General features: G+C 40.3%; 1 pseudogene; it reads left to right on the top strand.

The window, feature by feature from the left end:
- Positions 1-8,520, top strand: part of LOC129530395 (zinc finger protein 717-like) — a 45,186-nt pseudogene extending 36,666 nt beyond the window's left edge.
- The last annotated feature ends 11,003 nt before the right edge of the window (positions 8,521-19,523 follow it).

Raw genomic sequence — 19,523 nt, 5'->3', positions numbered from 1 at the left:
TCAGAACCCAGCAGCAGTGTTCTGGAATCCTATGTGAGGGACAAACATTCAGACCCCAGCAGCAGTGTTCTGGAATCCTATGTGAGGGACAAACATTCAGACCACGACAGCAGTGTTCTGGAGTTCTATGTAATGGACAAATATTCAGAACCTTGTAGCAGTGATCTGGAATCCTATGTGAGGGACAAACTTTCAGACCCCAGCAGCAGTGTTCTGTAATCCTATGTGAGGGACAAACCTTCTGACCCTCGTATCAGTGTTCTGGTATTCTATGTGAGGGATAGACATTCAGACCCTAGCATCAGTGTTCTGGAATCCTGCGTGAGGGACAAACATTCAGACCCCAGGAACAGCGTTCTGAAATCCTAAGTTAAGGGTAAACATTCAGACCCCAACATCAATGTTCTGGAATCCTTTGTGAGGGACAAACATTCAGACCCTTGTAGCAGTGTTCTGGAATCCTATGTGAGGGAGAAACATTCAGACCCCAGCAGCAGTGTTCTGGAATGCTATGATTGGGTTTATACTGTGAACCTCAGAAGTGTTCCTCTGTTTAATTAATTTTCCACCTTAGGTGGAACATGACTAGAATGGGCTACAGTGGAAGGGAAAATTCCCTTCCCCTAGGTTATTTAGTCTCTGATTATACTAGAGCAGATTAGGCTGAAGTTAGGTAGTTTCTCCTGTGGACGAGCCTTGTTAAGAACCAGGTGCTCTGGCATATTTCAAACTGGTTTTCCTTTTTCCTTCCCGAAGGCTGAAGCAGGAGGGGAGTTTCCTCAGGTATTTGTCACAGGAGCCTGGTGAAGCTCCATGAGACAATTTTACAGTATTGTTCCCCCTCCCCCACAGTAACTCTATCTCTTTGTAGTTTTTACCACTTAGAGTTGTCCACGCAGATCCTCCAGCCATTCACCAGTTACGGTTTGAGTTTTTCTGCTCCAGCACTGGTTCCAAGGTTGGTTTCAGTAGTGAGTCCATGTTCCTGTAAGCCATTAAGTCCTATATTCACTTCTCTGTCTCTGCAATCCTGGGAGCAGTGGTTTGCCCTGTGTCCTCCCCTGAGTTTCAAATCTAGAAAGAATTGTTGATTGTTTAGTCTCTTCAACTTTTTATTTGTTGTAAAGATTGTGTCATATTAATTTGTTGTTAAGAATGTTATTAAAATTAATTATTTTAAAGTAATTATTGATTACTTCCAAGCTCCTTACATGCAGAAATAGGAACCTGGAATGTGTTTCTAAAACTATCTTCTCAATGCCTCTGTGCACAAAGGATTTTTTTCCAGAGGAATATGATCGTGATGAATTATATTACACATCCGAATATTGAACTTTTCTTTATTCATGGAATAAACTCAGAAAGTTCCTTCTTGGTCTTCACAGTCTATTTCTCTTCCTGTGTAAATGTTAGTGTTTCTGTAGATTCTGTACTTGTTTCTTTTATTCTTTCATTCTCTTATTTTCATTTGGTCTGATGGATTCAGTTACCATTGAAATTCTGGTAATTTCCAAATCTTTATCTTTAGTTTTGATCTCTCTTCTTAACCACTGGAGCCATATTCCCAATTGCCAGTTGAACATTCCCACATATGGAACCTCAGATGTTTCACACATGGTATGTCCAGGTTTGTGTCACTTCTGGTTATCATATTCTTTTATTTTTTTGCAAATTTCACTTCACAACACAAGTACCAAACTAGCTGGATCAGACAGATAACTTGGAAACAAAACTCCCCTTTTTACCCACTGCACAGCAAATTGGACCAAATCCTGTTTCTACATTTTTTTCCTTTTGAGAACTGCTTCCCTATTGTGTATTCTTACACTCCGTGTCCTGATGTACTGATGTAGGTGGTCATCTGTCTTCCTTTTTACTCCCTTCTGGCTTTCCCTTAAGCCCTTTCCCATTCTCTTTCTCAGGGATGGCTGTTAAAATGCCAATATGGTCATGTAACTTTTCTGTCCTTACTGGTCCTCCTTATTTACACCTGTTTGTGAGGTGGCTGTGTTCACCCTGGGTGGATACAGCAATTTTTTGTCCCATAGAAAGGAAATTTTGAAATGCCAGTGTATATGATTTTAATTAAGTATACTCACCCTTTTGTATCCATGGGTTTTGCATCTGCGGATTCAGCCAACTTCAGATTGAAAGTATTCCCAAAAAAATAGATGGTTGTCTCTGTGCAGAGCATCTACAGAAATTTTTCGTGTCATTATTTCCTAAACAGTACAATATAACAGCCGTTTATGTAGCATTACATTGTCTTCAGTATTATATGTAATCTAAAGATTTAAAGTTCCATCATGCATGGCTTACTGATGGGATTACTTTCTGAGAAATGCACCTTTAGGTAATTTCATTGTTGTGTGTTACAAAACCTACATGATATGTATATTTTTATTTATATGTTTTTGATATATGGGTAACCAGATGGCTCAGAGCCATTATTGAATATCATTTTCTGCACTTCATCTGCAATGCCAATATCAGGTTTCTGTGTATGTTTCATCATCATCTTATGGGACTATTGTGATATACATGTTTAGTCATTGACTGAAATGTTATGCAGCTCATGACTGTATACAGGAGGATGTGCATAAGTTATATGCAAATATGAGACTAGTTTATATAAAACAGTTATTCAATCTGTGGATTTTGGTATCTGGGGGTGTCTTGGAATCAGTCCCCATGGATACTGAGGAAGTAATGTAATGTAAAAATGATAGGTGCATAAGAATTTTTGAAATTAGGTCAAATATTTAAATGCAGAATCACTGCATAATCATTCCTTAAATATTGCATTTAGCTTTCATCCCTGCCCAGGATCATTCATCTAGGCATGGTGCTGTCCAGAGTTCCATTAAAATGGTGTGTGTTCTCTTTGCCTTTGTCAGTAGACTTCTGATACATTCTCATAGTCATGAGAATTCATGGTTCATGTGGTAGAGCCAAACACCTGATTTTTCAGTAAAGTGGAACCTCATGATGCAAAATAAACAAAATTTATTTTCTCCTTCTGTCTTATCTTAGTCTGCATTGAACTTGTGTCTCAATGAATTCACCTAAACATTATTCCCAGTATGTGTTTATACTTATATATTCATAACCAGATCATGCGCTCCTTTGAGGAGCAGAATTTTATTTCTCTTGTTTTTTTTTTTTTTTTTTGAGAGATAAGCTCTCTGTTGGCCAGGCTGGAGTGCAGCGATGTGATCATCCCTCACTGCACTGTCAAACTCCTTGGCTTGAGCAATTCTTCAGCCTCAGCTTCCAGAGTAGCCAGGACTACAGGCATGCAGCATTATGCCTATTTTTTAATTATGTTTGTAGAGAGAGGGTCTTGCCTTTTGTTTATACTTTTATCCCTAGCAACAAGGGTGGTTCTAGATCTATAAGGTGAAATTTGTAATACAATTTTATTAATTCATAAGTTAATACAGTGGAAGCATATTTCTACTGTGATTACTCCTTCTCCCACCATAAACAGTGCCAAACAAACTACATCTTATGTAAAATACATATAAGACACATGGACACCCAAAAGACTGAATTCCCAGATTCTAGTTCTTTTGACCCTGGGCTGATGCTTTGACTTGAGGAAAAATGTGCCATTACAGGGGTTGGTGTCCTTTGAAGATGTGGCTCTTCACTTCACCTGGGAGGAGTGTCAGGACCTGGATGATGCTTAGAGGACGCTGTACAGGGACGTGATGCTGGAGACCTACAACAGCCTGGTATCATTACAGGAGTTGGTGTCCTTTGAGGAGGTAGCTCTGCACTTCACCTGGGAGGCGTGGCAGGACCTGGATGATGCTCAGAGGACCCTGTACAGGGAGGGACGTGATGGTGGAGACCTACAGCAGCCTGGTATCATTGGGTGAGTGAAACTTTCCAGTAACTCCCAGGAATGTGTTTTGTTGTTGGTAAATGTAGGAACCCTTTTAACATATAATAATATTTACTTGTAAGATTCTGGTTGATGAAAAATGTGTCATTACTCTGTAATGAAATGTTCAAATTGGCTCCTTCATTGTACAGTCTCTGAAGCCCAGTTTTTGTCATTCTGAAAAAGATTTGACTTAGTGGTTTGACAAAGTCTTCCATTGTTTCTTGTTACTAGGACATTGCATTACCAAACCTGAGATGATCTTCAAGCTAGAGCAAGGAGGAGAGCCATGGATAGTAGAAGAAACCCCAAACCTGAGACTTTCAGGTCAGTCAGTGAATACTGGGCAGGGAGGCCTGGAGGAGTAATGCCCAGCAGATTTTGGTAGTGTTATCTTGTTTTCACCACTTTTTTCCCTAGGTCTTTGACCTGAAGACTGTTGGTCTGCATTAAATGTCCATTATATAGTCCCCAGGGGTAACTCTCATGCATATATCCCAGTCTCTTATTTTTCTGAGTATCTTCTTCTATTTATCCCAAATCCAATCCCTGCCATCCTCTCTTTAGGCCTTTTTCTTTGCTATTTATTTTCTCTATTTCCCCCTTTTCCTCTATTCTGATGTAGTGTCTTAAAATTTTTTTTTAGACATTCATGCATTTATTTATCCTTTGAATGTATCTTAAGCGATTTTTGAGAATCAGTCATTATAACAATGATGATGAAAATAGTGTTTCTTTTTAAGCTGTAGCTTTATTATTCTTGTTTTATTTTTTATTAAACAGATGGTTCTCACTGTTTCTGAGACTCAAGTGCAGTGGCATGATCGTAGTTCACTGTAACGATGAACTCCTGGGATCAAGTGTTTCTCACAGCCTAGCCTCCCAAGTAGCTAGGACTACAGGTGTGTGCCACCACACCTGGCTATTTTTTTATTGTTTGTGGAGATGAGGTCTTGTTCTGTTGCCCAGGCTGGTCTCAAACTTCTGGCCTTAAATGATCCTTGTAGACTCCCACCTATTAAAAAAAAAAAAAGTAGCTGAGTATGGTGACATGGGTTTGTAATCCATTTTTATACTTGGGAGGCTGAGGTGGAAGGATTGCTTGAGCTCAGGAGTTTGAAGCTTCAGTGAGCTATGATAGAAACACTGCACTCCTGCCTGGGTAACAGAGTAAGATCCTGTCTCAGAAAGAAATTTTGCTGAGGAGGACCCATCATAGGGGCCTGGATAGGGGTGGTGCTGGACTTGGGAGGAGAACCAGAAGATTCTGGGTCTCAAGTCCAAAGAAACCAATTATTTCCTGTTGAAGGGCTCAGATTTCTGTTTGAGAGTGGAGTTTGTAGTTACCATTTGAAGATGAGAAATATACAGGAAACTTCATTTTTATATATAACTGTGTGACACGTGAAACTCCAAAACACAAAATAAAACCCTTCAAAAATGGTGAATTATCAAGCAGGGGTATGTGATTGGAGAGGGGCAGGGCTGTTGATCTCTGAAGGAACCAGAAATACAGTTTTCAAGGATGACGGGCATAGCCTGAGTTGCAGAACCAATCCTTCAGATCACCAGTGTGGTTTTTTAACTGGAGCTTCTTTGCCTATTATGGTTCTGGGAAGCAAGAGATGTCATGCTTAAGTAGGAATTTGCCAGGATCTGTTTTTGTTTAACATGGGGAATATGATTTTCTGCTTGGAAAACCTCCAGACACATTTAACCATTCTCAGGGAGGAGTGAAAGGTTAACATAGGCAAAATCCTGTCTACAAGCTACTTCCATGCTTAGGAGACAGAAAAATGGCCATCTCCTGTACCTGCCAGTTGCTGACCCAAGAAAAACTGGCTATCTTCAAAGAAGAATAGTGAAAAAATAGCAGCTATTAAAACAGCCACTATTGTTTTATGAATAAATAGAAAAAAAGAGAGAAAACAAATGACAGATAATGAACACTTATTAAAACCTATGAGTAGGAAGTAGATGCATATTATTACCATATAATTCTTTGTGAAATAAAAAAGAAAAGGAAAACTTCAAAATGCAAAGGAAAACTCAGTTGAACATTAGAAAATATACTGATTTATTACATGACGTCAGAAGGAACAGGAACCATAGGCATATAAAACCAATACCCATTATTAATTTTTATCAAATCTTACTCCACTGGGATAGGAAGTAATTTTTTTCACCTTTACACAAGCATTCTGTAAGACATGCTCCTGTGTGGTTCATGGATACGTTTTTCTCATTTCAGCTGTCCAGATCACTGATGACCTTATTGAAAGGAGCCATGAAAGTCATGATAGATTTTTCTGGCAAATTGTAATCACCAACAGCAACACATCAACTCAGGAGAGAGTTGAATTAGGAAAAACATTTAATTTGATCTCAAACCATGTTTTAAATCTGATTATAAATAATGGAAACAGTTCAGGAATGAAGCCTGGGCAGTTTAATGTTTGCCAGAACGTGCTTTTACCTGTTAAGCCCAGTGAGACACAGTCTGGAGAGAAACCTCATGTCCCTGATATAACCAGGAGATCCCACAGACATCATGAACATCTTACTCAGCATCACAAGATTCAAAGTCTGCTGCAGCCTTTTCAATGTAATGAACAAGGGAAAACCTTCAACATGGAGGCAATGTTCTTTATACATAAGAGGGTTCATATAGGACAGACCTTTGGTAAATATGATGAATATGAGAAAGCCTGTAATAACTCAGCTATTATTGTCCAAGAGATAACTCAGGTAAGACAGCCAACTTGCTGTAGAAAGTCTGACTTCACTAAACATCAGCAAACACACACAGGAGAGAAACCCCAAGAATGTGTTGAATATGAGAAACCCGCCATTAGCACATCAGACCTCATGATACAGCACAAGATGCCTACTGAGGAAAAACCTTGTGCCTGTAACTGGTGTGAAAAATTGTTCAGCTATAAGTCCAGGCTCACTATCCATCAGAGAATTCACATAGGGGAAAAGCCCTATGGATGCAACGAATGTGGAAAAACCATTTGCTGTAAGTCATTCCTCACTTTACATCAGAGAACTGACACTGGGGATAAGCCCTACAAATGTATTGAATGTGGAAAAACTTTTCACTGTACATCACTTCTCACTTTACATCACAGAACTCACTCAGGGAAAAAGACCTATCAGTGTAGTGAATGTGGAAAAACCTTTAGCCAGAACTCATACCTCACAATACATCATGGAACTCACACCTGGCAAAAGCCCTATGCATGTGACAATTGTGAAAAAGCATTTAGCGATAAGTCAAGGCTTACTGTCCATCAGAGAACACACACAGGGGAAAAGCCCTATGAATGTAATGAGTGTAGAAAACCCTTTATCAATAAGTCAAACCTCAGGATACATCAGAGAACTCATACTGGAAAAACTATGAATGCAATGAATGTGGGAAAACGTTTCCCCATAAGTCGTTCCTCACTGTCCACCAAAGGACTCACACAGGCAAAAACCCTACGAATGCAATGAAAGTGGGAAAACCTTTCACTGTAAGTCATTCCCCACTGTCCATCAGAGAACTCATACTGGGGAAAAACCATATGCATGTAACAAATGTGGTAAAACGTATAGCCACAAGTCATACCTTACAATACATCACAGAACTCACACAGGGCAAAAACCCTATGAAAGTAATGAATGTGGAAAATTGTTTTACTGTAAGTTATAAGTCATTTCTAACTATACATCAGAGAACTCATGCTGGCAAAAAACTCTATGAATGTAATGAATGTGAGAAAACCTTTATTAATAAGTTAAACATTTTGATAGACAAGAGAACTCACACAGGGTAAAGACCCTATGAATGTAATGAATGTGGAAAAACCTTTCATCACAAGTCATTCCTCACCGTACACCAGAGAACTCACACAGGGGAGAAACCGTATGGATGTAACCAATGTGGAAAAACTTTTTGTCAGAAATCATACCTTATTATACGTCAGAGAACTCACACTGGGGAAAAGCCCTATGAATGCAATGAATGTGGAAAATCCTTTCATCAGAAGGCAAATCTTCAGAAGCATCAAGGTATTCACACAGGGGAGAAACCCTATGAATGTAGCGAATGTGGAAAAACCTTCAGTCAGAAGTCAGTCCTCACTGTACATCATAGAACCCATACTGGAGAAAAACTTACGAATGTAATGAGTGTGGGAAAACCTTTCATAACAAGTCAAACCTCAATATGCATCAGGGAATTCACTCAGGAGAGAAACCCTGTGAATGTGATGAATGTAGGAAAATTTTTTTACCATAAGGCAGTTCTCACCATACATCAGAGAACTCACACAGGTGAGAAGCCATTTGAATGTAAGAAAACCTTCTCCCAGAAGTCAAAACTCTTGGTACAGCACAGAACTCACACAGGGGAAAAACCCTTTAGATGTAATGAATGTAGGAAAATTTTCTCCCAGAAGTCAGGCCTCAGTATACATCAGAGAATACACACAGGAGAAAAACCTTATGAATGTAAGGAGTGTGGGAAAACCTTTTGCCAGAAGTCACACCTCAGTAGGTATCAACAAACCCATATAGGAGAGAAATCTGATGTAGCTGAGGCAGATTATGTATTCCCTCAAAATCACTTTTTTTTCCCTTGACCTCACAACCTACACCTCTCCAGCTACTATTATAGATTTCTCCATGCTCAGTCTAGGAGAATATGGACACAAATGGTGACCATTACCTCCTGGCCTACCAACAAGAAGGTCTTCACCATGCTGTAACAGAAGTGCTATCATGCAGGCTTTCTTGTTCCCATTTTTATGCACACTTCGCAATTTAATGTCACAGATATGGCTGTTTTCCTAGAAGTTCATGTACCAACTTCTGCCAGCTTCAAACATTTCTTCTGAAACTTCCTCACCTCTCTTCTCCTCCATAGAATTGAAGAGTGTTAGGGCCTTTCTCAGGATTAGGCTTTGTCTCAAGGGAATGTTGGGGCTGGTTTGATGTTCTATGCAGACCACTCAGACTTTCTCTGTGTCAGTAAAAAGGCTGTTTTGTTTTTTAAAAATCATTCATGTGTTAACTGGAGTAGCACCTGTAACTTCCTTCAAGAACTTTTTGTTTGCATTCACAACTTGGGTAGCTCATGCAAGAAGCTTAGCTTTGGCTTGTCTTAGCTTCCAACATGCTTTCTTCACTAAGCTTGATGATTTGAAGTGGCAGATGTGCACACTTCTTTTCACTTGAACACATGGTGGCCACTGCAGAGTGAAGTGGCCTAATTTCATTGTTGTATCTTGGGGAATGCGGGGCTGGAAGAGAGAAATAGAGACAGGGAAATGACTAGCCAATGAAGCATTCAAACACAACAGTTTTCCATCGTGTTTACTGCCTTCCATAGAGTTCCAGCACGCTGAGACAATTCCAATAGTAACATCAGAAATCACTGATCACAGGTCATCATAACGGATGTGATAACTAAAATCTTTGAAAGATTGTGGGGATTGCCAAAAGATGTGACACAGATGTGAAGTGAGCACACAGTGTTGGAAAAATGGTGCTGGTCAGACTTGCTGAGCACTTTGTGGCCACAAATCTTTAATTTGTTAAAAAGGTGATGTTGCCAAGCAAAATAAAGTGAAGTCGATAAAGTGAGGTGTGCCTCTATTTTGATGGGCTCTAACAATTTGTTTTTTCATTGGTGTATTTAGACCATGACATTCAAAGTGATTATACAGTTAGGTTAATTTTGCCATATCATTTTCCATTCACTCCTATTGTTCTTTGTTCTTGCTTTGTCCACCACTGTTTATCTGCCTTTTATGGAGTTGATGATTTTATATGATTTTTGTTTCCTCTCATTGCTTTTTTTTTTAATTGAGACAGCAGTCACACAGGCTGGAGTGCAGTGGTGTGATCATGATTCCCTGCAGACTCAACCTCGTGGGTTGAAGTGATCTTTCCACCTCAGCCTCCCAACTAGCTAAGACTACAAGTATGCAATTAACTAGGACTACAAGTATGCAATTAGGTAGGACTACAAGTAAGTCATTAGCTAGGACTACAAGTATGCAATTAGCTAGGACTACAAATATGCAATTAGCTAGGACTACAAGTATGCACCACAATACCTGGCCTTTTCTTTTCTGTAGGGACAGGGTCTCACTGTGTTGCTCAGGATAGTCTCTAACTCTTGGAGTCCAGCCATCTTTCTACCTTGGTATGAGCCACTATACCTGGCCTGTTTTCTCTTTTTGGTATTTTTATACTTTGGTTTTTACTAGTTGCCCTGGAGTTTGCAGTATAGACTTGCAACAAATCCAAGTTCACCTTCAAATAACACTATACCAGTTCAGTTACTTTGACTGCCTTTTAACAGTGAAATTTCTAATAGAAATGTAATACCAGTTTCTCTCATATTCCCATCTCTTGTGTTATTGTTGCCATTTGTTTCACTTATATGTAAGCATACATAGCCTTGTATAAAAGTATGTAATTGGCTGGGTGCCATGGCTCACGCCTGTAATCCCCACACTTTGGGAGGCCAAGGCAGGTGGACCATGAGGTCAGGAGATGGAGACCCTCCTTGCTAACACAGTGAAACCCCATCTCTACTAAAAATACAAAAAATTAGCTGGACGTGGTGGCACATGCATGTAGTCCCAGCTATTCAGGAGGCTGAGACAAGAGAATTGCTTGAACCAGGGAGGAGGTGGAGGTTGCAGTGAGCTGAGATTGCACCACTGCACTCCAGCCTGTGTGACAGAACAAGACTCCGTCTGAAAAAAAAAAGTATATAATTGCATACATTGTTATTATATACGAACTGTTATATGTTAGGTGAATTAAGAATAAAAAGTAAGCAACCGGATATGGTGGCTTATGCCTGTAATCCCAGTACTTTGGGAGGCCAAGGTGGGCAGATCACAAGGTCAGAAGATCGAGACCATCCTAGCTAACATGGTGAAATCCTGTCTCTACTAAAAATACGAAAACAAAATTAGCCAAGTGTGGTGGTGGGTGCCTGTAGTCCCAGCTACTCAGGAGGCTGAGGCAGGAGAATGGCATGAACCTAGAAGGCAGAGCTTGCAGTGAGCCAAGATCACACTACTGCACTCCAGCCTTGGTGACAGAATGAAACTTCCATCTCAAAAAAAAAAAAAAAAAAAGAAAAAGGATTTTTACCACCACTTATTCATTTTTAAAATGTAGATACAGGCGGGTGTAGTGGCTCACACCTGTAATCCCAGCACTTTGGGAGGTCAAGATGGGTGGATCACGAGGTTAGGAGTTCAAGACCAGCCTGGCAAAGATGGTGAAACACTGTCTCTAATAAAAATACAAAAAAATTAGCCAGGCATTGTGGAGGGCTCCTGTAATCCCATCTACCTGGGAGGCTGAGGCAGAGAATTGCTTGAACCTGGGAGGCAGAGGTTGGAGTGAGCCGAGATTGTGCCACTGCACTCCAGCCTGGGCAACAGAGCAAGACTCAGTCTCAAAATAAATAAATAAAAATAAATAAAATGTAGATTCAGTTTTCAGATGTGTATATATTTTTTAGTCTAGATAATGTTTAACATATTCTCACATAACACATTTGTTGGTAACAAGTTTCCTCAACTTTTGTTTGTCCAAGGAATGCTTTATTTCTCATTTACTTTTGAGAGATCTCACAGGCACTTAAATCTAAGTTGATTTTTTTTTTCTCTCAGCATGCTTAATATTTCATTCCACTCTCTTTACTTTCATGGTTCTGAGATGTTGAATGTAATTCTTCTTTTTTTTTTTTTGAGATGGAGTCTCGCTCTGTCACCCAGGCTGGAGTGCAGTGGTGTAATCTCGGCTCACTGCAAGCTCTGCGTCCCGGGTTCACACCATTCTCCTGCCTCAGCCTCCTGAGTAGCTAGGACTACAGGCTCCTGCCACCACACCTGGCTAATTTTTTTGTTTTAGTGGAGACGGGGTTTCACCATGTTAGCCAGGATGGTCTCAATCTCCTGACCTCATGATCCACCCACCTTGGCCTCCCACAGTACTGAGATTACAGGCATGAGCCACCAAGCCCGGCCTGAATGTGATTTTTGTTTGTTTGTCTATAGGTTTCGTTTCTCTATCTTTGTTTCTTTGTTTCTCTATAGGTAAGATGTTGTCCACTCTACCTTTGGTCTCTTTTGGAGTTGATGTTTTATACAGTTGGAGAATAATATGCCTAGGTGTAGGATTTTAGCATGTATCTTGTCTGGTGTGCTCTGAGCTTCCTGGATCTTTGATTTGGTGTCTAACATTAACAGTGGAAGTTGTCAGACATGATTGTTGCAGATGTTTCTTCTATTTCTCTTCTCCTTCTGGTATTCTCATCACTCGATGTTACACCTTTTCTAGCTGTCCCATTGTTCTTGGATATTATGTCCCATTGTTTTCAGTTTTTAAAGTTTCTTTCATGTTTCCAGAGCTCGCAGACTCTTTCCTTTGTTGTGTTCAGTCTACTAGTAAGCCAATCAAAGACATTCTTCAGGTCTGTTGCAGTATCTTTTTATCTCTACTGTTTCTTTTTTATTCTTTCCTTGGACTTCTGTCTCTCTGCTTACATTGCCTATCTGTTCTTGAATGCTGTCTCCTTTGTTCATCAGAGCCCTTATCATTACTACTCAGAGATATTTTTTAAAATCTCTGTCTGATAATTCCAGCATCATAGCTATGTCTTGTTCTGATCTGTCACTCCAAATTGTGTTTTTTGCCTTTTAGTATGCCTTGTGCTTTTTCTTTATTCCTAGATATGAGATACCAGGTAAAAGGAACGACTGTAACAGTGCATCCTATAATGATGGGAAGTTATGAAGGGGAGGGGAAGCTCTCTTAGTCCATCCACCAGCAAGTTATGCTCTAAGTTATAGAGCAAGTAATTTGTAAACAACAGAAATTTGTTGCTCAGTTTGGAGGCTAGAAAGTCCAAAGTCAAGGTTCCAAAAGATTCAGTGTTTGATGAGACCCATTCCTCATAGATGGTGCCAGCTATATGTCCTCTCATGTTGGAATGGACAAAGAAGCTGCCTTTGGCCTCTTTCATAAGTGCACTAATCCCAATCAGGATGGCTTTGCCATTACCTTTCAAAGGCCCCACCCCTTAATTCTAGTGCATTGGAGACTTGGTTTCAACAGGCACATTTTGCAGGGGGTCGGGCAGGAAACAAATATTCAGACCATAGCAGAAGTGTTCTGGAGTCTTAGGATTGGGACTCATTGTTTAAGTGAGTCTCTGCTTTTGGACTATGAACTTCACATGTGTTTCTCTGTTTTTATCTTCCCCTTTAGGGATGACTGTAGTAGGCTGGAGTTCGGTATTTCACTTCCAGCAGGTCACTTAGGACCTGATTATATGAGAGCAGGTAAGGCTGAGGTTTAGTAATTTCTCCAGAGGACAAGCCTTGTTAAGAACAGGGTGCTCTGGCATATTTTAAGATGATTTTCCTTTTTCCTTCCCAAAGGTGGAAGCAGGAAGTGAGTTTTCTCAGGTATTTGCCACAGGAGCCTGGTGAAGCTCCAGGAGGTAAATTTTACAATATTATGCTCCCTCATAACTGGATATCCCTGGAGTTTTTACCTTCTTGAGTTGTCCATATGGAACCTTCAGCAGTTCACCAGTTATAGTTCAAGATTTTCTACTCCAGCACTGGTTCCTAAGGTGGTTTCAGTAGTGAGTCTCTGTTCCTGTAAGCCATAAATTCCTGTATTCACTTCTCTATCTCTCCAGTCTTGGGGGCAGTGGCTTGCCCTATGTCCTCTCTTCACATTCAAATCCAAAAAAGATTGTAGATTTTTCAGTCTCTTCAGCTTTTATTTGTTTTATTTAAAAAATTTTTAGATTTGGGGGACTCACTATGTTGCCCAGGCTGGTCTCAAACTCCTAGACTCAAGGGATCCTCCTGCTTTGGCCTCCCAAAGTGTTGGGATTATAGGCATGAGCCACCACACCTGACCTTTTCAGCTTTTCATGTGTTAAGATGGACTGATTACTTCCATTATTTTTTTTTTCCTTTTTTTGAGGTGGAGTTTCACTTTGTGGCTCAGGCTGGAGTGCAGTGCTGCAATCTCAGCTCACTGCAACATCTGGCTCCCAGGTTCAAGTGATTATCCTTGCCTCAGCCTCCTGAGTAGCTGGGATTACAGGCACCCACCACCATGCTGGCTGACGTTTGTATTATTATTATTTTATTTTTTAATTTTTTGAGGCAGAGCTCACTCTGTCATCCAGGCTGTAGTGCAGTGGCTTGATCTTGGCTCATTGCAACCTCCACCTCCCAGGTTCAAGCAATTCTCCTGCCTCAGCCTCCCAAGTAGCTGGTATTATGGGCAAACACCACCACACCTCGCTAATTTTTGTATTTTTAGTAGAGGTGGGGTTTTGCCATGTTGGCCAGGTTGGTCTCAAACTCCTGACTTCAAGTGATCCACCCACCTCAAGCTCCCAAAATGCTGGGGTTACAGGTGTGAGCCTCCGCACCCAGCCTAATTTTTTTTTATTTTTAGTAGAGATGGGGGTTTGCCATGTTGACCAGGCTGGTCTTGAACTTCTGACTTCAGGTGATCTGCCCACCTTGGTCTCCCAAAGTGCTGGGATTACAGGCATGAGCCACTGCACCTGGCCACTTCTAAGCTTCTTACATGCGGAAATCAGAACCTAGAATCTGTTTCTAAGACTTTTCTTCTTAATGCCTATGTGGACAATTAAAGGATTTTTCTCCTCAGGACTCTGAATATGATTAATTGTATTAGTAGACTTTCTAATATTGAGCTTTTCTTAATTTGTGAAATAAACTCGGAAAGTTCCTTCTTGGTCTTAACAGTTTATTTCTCTTTGTAAATATTAGGGATTCTGTACTTGTTCGTTTTTATCCTTTCATTCTCTTAGGTTCATTTGGTCTGATAGATTCCGGTACCATTGAAATTCTGATAGTTTCAAAATCTTTATCTCCAGCTTTGATCTATCTTGTGAACTCTGTAACTGTATTCCCAATTGCCAGCTGGACATCCCTACATATGGGACCTCAGATATTTCAAACATGACGTGTCCAAGTCTGTATCACTTCTGGCCATCATATTGTTCTTTTATTTTTCCAAATTTCACATCACCAGTAACAAACTAGCTGTGATCATGGCAGATAGCCTGGAAATAAAACTCCCCTTTTTACCCTCTGCACAGCAAATTGACATAAAATCCTGTTTCTACTTTTTTTCCTTTCAACTATTGCTTCCCTATTCTGTATTCTCACTGCTCCATCTTCTGATGTACGAGGTCATCTGTCTTCCTCTTTTCCTCTCCTCTGACTCTTAAGCCCTTTCCCATTATATTTCTCAAGAATGGCTGTTAAAATGCCAATATGGTCATGTAACTTTCCTGTACTTAGTGAACCTCCTTATTTACACCCTGTTTCTGAAGTGGCTGTGTTCACCCTGGGTGGACACGGAATGTTTTTGGCATGTACAAAGAGAATTTTATGCTGCCTGTGTAGAGCTATTAATTTGTAAGTACACTCAGCTTTTTGTATCTGTAGGTTTAATATCTGTGTATGTAAACAAACTTTGATGCAAAATATTTGAAATGAAATCAGATGCTTGCATCTGTAGTGAACATATGCAGACTTTTTCTTGTTATTACTTCCTAAATAACACAACTATTTACATCCACATTGTATTTGGTCTTCTAAGTGTGAAAGGAAAATAAAGATTGGGACTCCAAACTCATTAAGCAAAAGGGAAAAGTCAAGCTGGGAACTCAGTCATGCAAACCTGCCTCCTCCTCTTGGTTCCTAAATAAGATGGCTACAAGATAAAAAGCTTTTTATCTTGTAGCTCCCTCCCTCATATTTTTCCCACAAGGAAATTTCTGGTGTGCTTTAAGATCTTTAAAGTGTTTCTGTTAAAATTCATCATGGCAATGTAAATTGATAGCTTATCCTTTTTATTCCTTTTTTTGAGATGGAGTTTCACTATTGTCACCCAGGCGGGAGTGCAATGGCAAAATCTCGGCTCACCACAACCTCTGCCTCCCGGGTTCAAGTGATTCTCCTGCCTCAGCCTCCTGAGTAGCTGGGATTACAGGCATGAACCACCACACTTGGCTAATTTTGTATTTTTAGTAGAGACGGGGTTTCTCCATGTTGGTCAGGCTGGTCTCCAAGTCCTGACCTCAGGTGATCCACCCACCTCAGCCTCTTAGAGTGCTGGGATTACAGATGTGAGCTGCTGTGCCTGGTCTGATAGCTCATCTTTACAATGCATAGGACAGAACTCAGAGTCATCCCTCTGCCCACCTGACACAAATACATATCTGATTGTTCCCCTCCCTGTTTGTCTATGTTATGTATAAATGCAGATTCACTGAGCCAAAGGCATGGATGACTGTATCAGTTTGTTGTCACCCCTCTGCCCACCTGACACAAATGCATATCTGATTGTTCCCCCTCCCTGTTTGTCTAAGTTATGTATAAACGCAGATTCACTGAGCCAAAGACATGGATGACTGTATCAGTCTATTCTCACCCCTCTGCCCTCCTGACACAAATGCATATCTGATTGTTCCCCCTCCCTGTTTGTCTAAGTTATGTATAAATGCAGATTCACTGAGACAAAGGCATGAATGACTGTATCAGTCTGTTCTCATACTGCTCTGAGGAAATACTCAAGACTGGGTCATTTATAAAGGAAAGAGGTTTAATTGACTCACAGCTCTGCATGGCTGGGGAGGCCTCAGGAAACTTACAATAATGGCAGAGAACACCTCTTCACAGGGGGGCAGGAGAGACAATAAGTGCAAGCAGGGGAAATGCCAGACACTTACAAAACCATCAGATCTCATGTGACTCATTATCATGAGAACAGCATAGAGGAAACTGCCCCAATGATCCAATTACTTCCACCTGGTCCCATCCTTGACACATGAGGATTATTACAATTTATGGAGAGATTTGGGTGGGGACACAGAGCCAAACCGTATCAATGAATGTTTTCTCCCTACCCCAGTCTTACATGAAAATTGTATTTCTCAATATTTCACCCTTTCTCCTTTAAATTTGGAGCCCTCATAATCATTTTTGAAGAAAGGCATAGACCTGTCTCCGGGGTGTGCATCCTTAACGTTGGAAAATAAACCTCTTAAAATGATCGAGATTTGTCTCGATCATGTTTCCTGATTGACTGAAGTGTTCCAGAGATGATATAAAGTACAGTCATGCATGGCTTAAAGACATCTCTATGTTCTGAGACATGCATTACTAAGCAATATTTTTGTTTTGAGAACATCATAAAGTGTACTTACATAACCCTAGATGGTATATATGTTTATATTTTTTCATATGAGAAACCTTATGTTCTAGCACCATCATTGAATATCAGTCACTTTCCCTACTTGATCTGCAGTGCTATTATCAAGTCCCACATATCAGGTTTTATCGGGTGAACCAACCCCCAATATTTCAACGTAGGTTCTTTCTATTTTCCCTAATTGTCGGCTGGTGTGAGAAATAAAGGGTACAAAGAAAGAAATTTTACAGCTTGGCCTCTGGGGGTGCCATCACATTGGTAGGACTGGGATGGTGACCTTGAGCTGCAAAACCAACCAGTTTTTATTAGGGATTTTGAAAGGGGAGGGGGTGTATGAACAGGGAGTAGGTCACAAGGATCACATGCTTCAAAGGGCCATAAAGATCACAAGGTGAAGGCAAAATTAGAACCACTGATGAGTGTCTGTGTCCCGCTGTGCACACATTGTCTTGATAAACATCTTAACAGGAAACAAAGTTCAAGAGCAGAGACCAGTCTGACTAGAATTCACCAGACTGGAATTTCCCAATCCTAGCAAGCCTGAGGGTACTGGAGGAGACCAGGGTGTATTTCAGTTCTTATTTCAACTGCGTAAGACAGACACTCCCAGAGTGGCCGTCTATAGACCTACCCCTGGGAATGCATTCCTTTCCCAGGGTATTAATTGTTAATAGTCCTTGCTGGGAAAAGAATTCAGTGATATTCTCTTACTCACATGTCCATCTATAGGCTCTAGGCAAGAAGAAAAATATGGCTGAATTCTGCCCGACCCTGCAGGCAGTCAGACCTTAGGTTTATCTTCCCTTGCTCCCTGAAAATCACTGTTATTCTGTTCTTTTTCAGGGTGCACTGATTTCATATTGTTCAAACACCCATGTTTTACAATCAGATTTGATATTGTTTGAACACACGTTTTACAAACAATTTGTACAGTTAATGCAATCATCACAGGGTCTTGAGGCGACATACATCCTCAGCTTATGAAGATGATAGGATTAGATTAAAGTAAGACAGGGATAAGAAATTACAAAAGTATTAATTATAAAAGTATAAATAAATGTCCATGAAATCTTCACAATTTATGTTCTTCTGCCACGGTTCCCACCAGTCCCTCCATTAGGGGTCTCTGACTTTCCGCAAGAAGGTTTCTATATGTGTTTATAATCTTAGGGGGCCATGGTAATATACATGGTTCATTATTGATTAAAAGGTCATTATGAGGCACATGACTGCATATGGAAGGATAAGCATGGGTTATATGCAAATATACCATTTTATATAAGACTTGAGCATCAGTGGTTTTTGGTATCTGTGGGGGTATTCTGGAGCTGATTTCTATGGATACTGAGGAACAACTGTACTTTGAAAATGAAAGATGCATACATTTTTGTCATTAAAATTAGGTCAAATATTTAAATGCAGAATCACTGCATAATCATTTCCTTCAAGACTGCGTCTGTCTCTCTCATCAAGGCCCAGGATCGTTTATCTAGATACACTGCAGTATGTCATTCCATTAACATGGTGTGTCTTCTTTGTGTCCTTGGGACTGGACTTCTGCTACACCTCATAGTTGTGAGATGGTGTGGTTCACATGGAAGTGCTAAACAACTTTGGTTTTTCAGTGAAGTGCAACCTCATAATACTGTGCATCACCATGCCTGGCTAGTTTTTCTGTTTTTTGTAGAGACAGGGTTTCACCATGTTGCTCAGTCTGGTCTTGAACTCATGAGCCCAAGTGATCCACCTGCCTCAACCTCCCAAAGTGCTGGAATTACAGGCATGAGCCACTGTGCCTGTCCTAACAAACCATTTGAACTACAGGCGAAGTGAAGTCTCTCTCTCTAATATTCGGTCTTCTATTTACAACTCCTAAAATATCTAAATGTGCCCTCCCTCTCAGGGCACACAGCCCAATCCTATTTTCTCCCATATGATAGGAAAGAAAGAATCACATAACAAATGCCTAGTGATCTTCATTGTGAAGAGCACATGGTCAAAACATTTTTTAAAATCCTATTTTGAAGTCCAGTTATGCAAAGAATTAATAAATAATGACACAAATTAATGAAACAGTAGCTATCTTACTGAGTCCAGTGTAAGAACACAAATGGGATTCATAATGAGCCACAAAGGCATCTGAGTCCAGATCAAAATGTCAAGGTCTTGAGAAAAGGCCCAACTGGGAGCAAATTATGAAATCTGCATGAGTCTCTTAAGGACGACTTAGGGAAGGCTTGGCCTTTGATCATTATTATGAGACTGATATGGTTTGGCTGTGTCCTCACCCAAATCTCGAATTGTTGTTCCCATAATTCCCACGTATTTTGGGAGG

Source organism: Gorilla gorilla, chromosome Y (assembly GCF_029281585.2).
Source record: "Gorilla gorilla gorilla isolate KB3781 chromosome Y, NHGRI_mGorGor1-v2.1_pri, whole genome shotgun sequence".
NCBI lineage: Eukaryota > Metazoa > Chordata > Mammalia > Primates > Hominidae > Gorilla > Gorilla gorilla.
The sequence above is the reverse complement of the archived record's forward strand: the minus strand, read 5'-3'. Positions and strand labels throughout refer to the sequence as shown.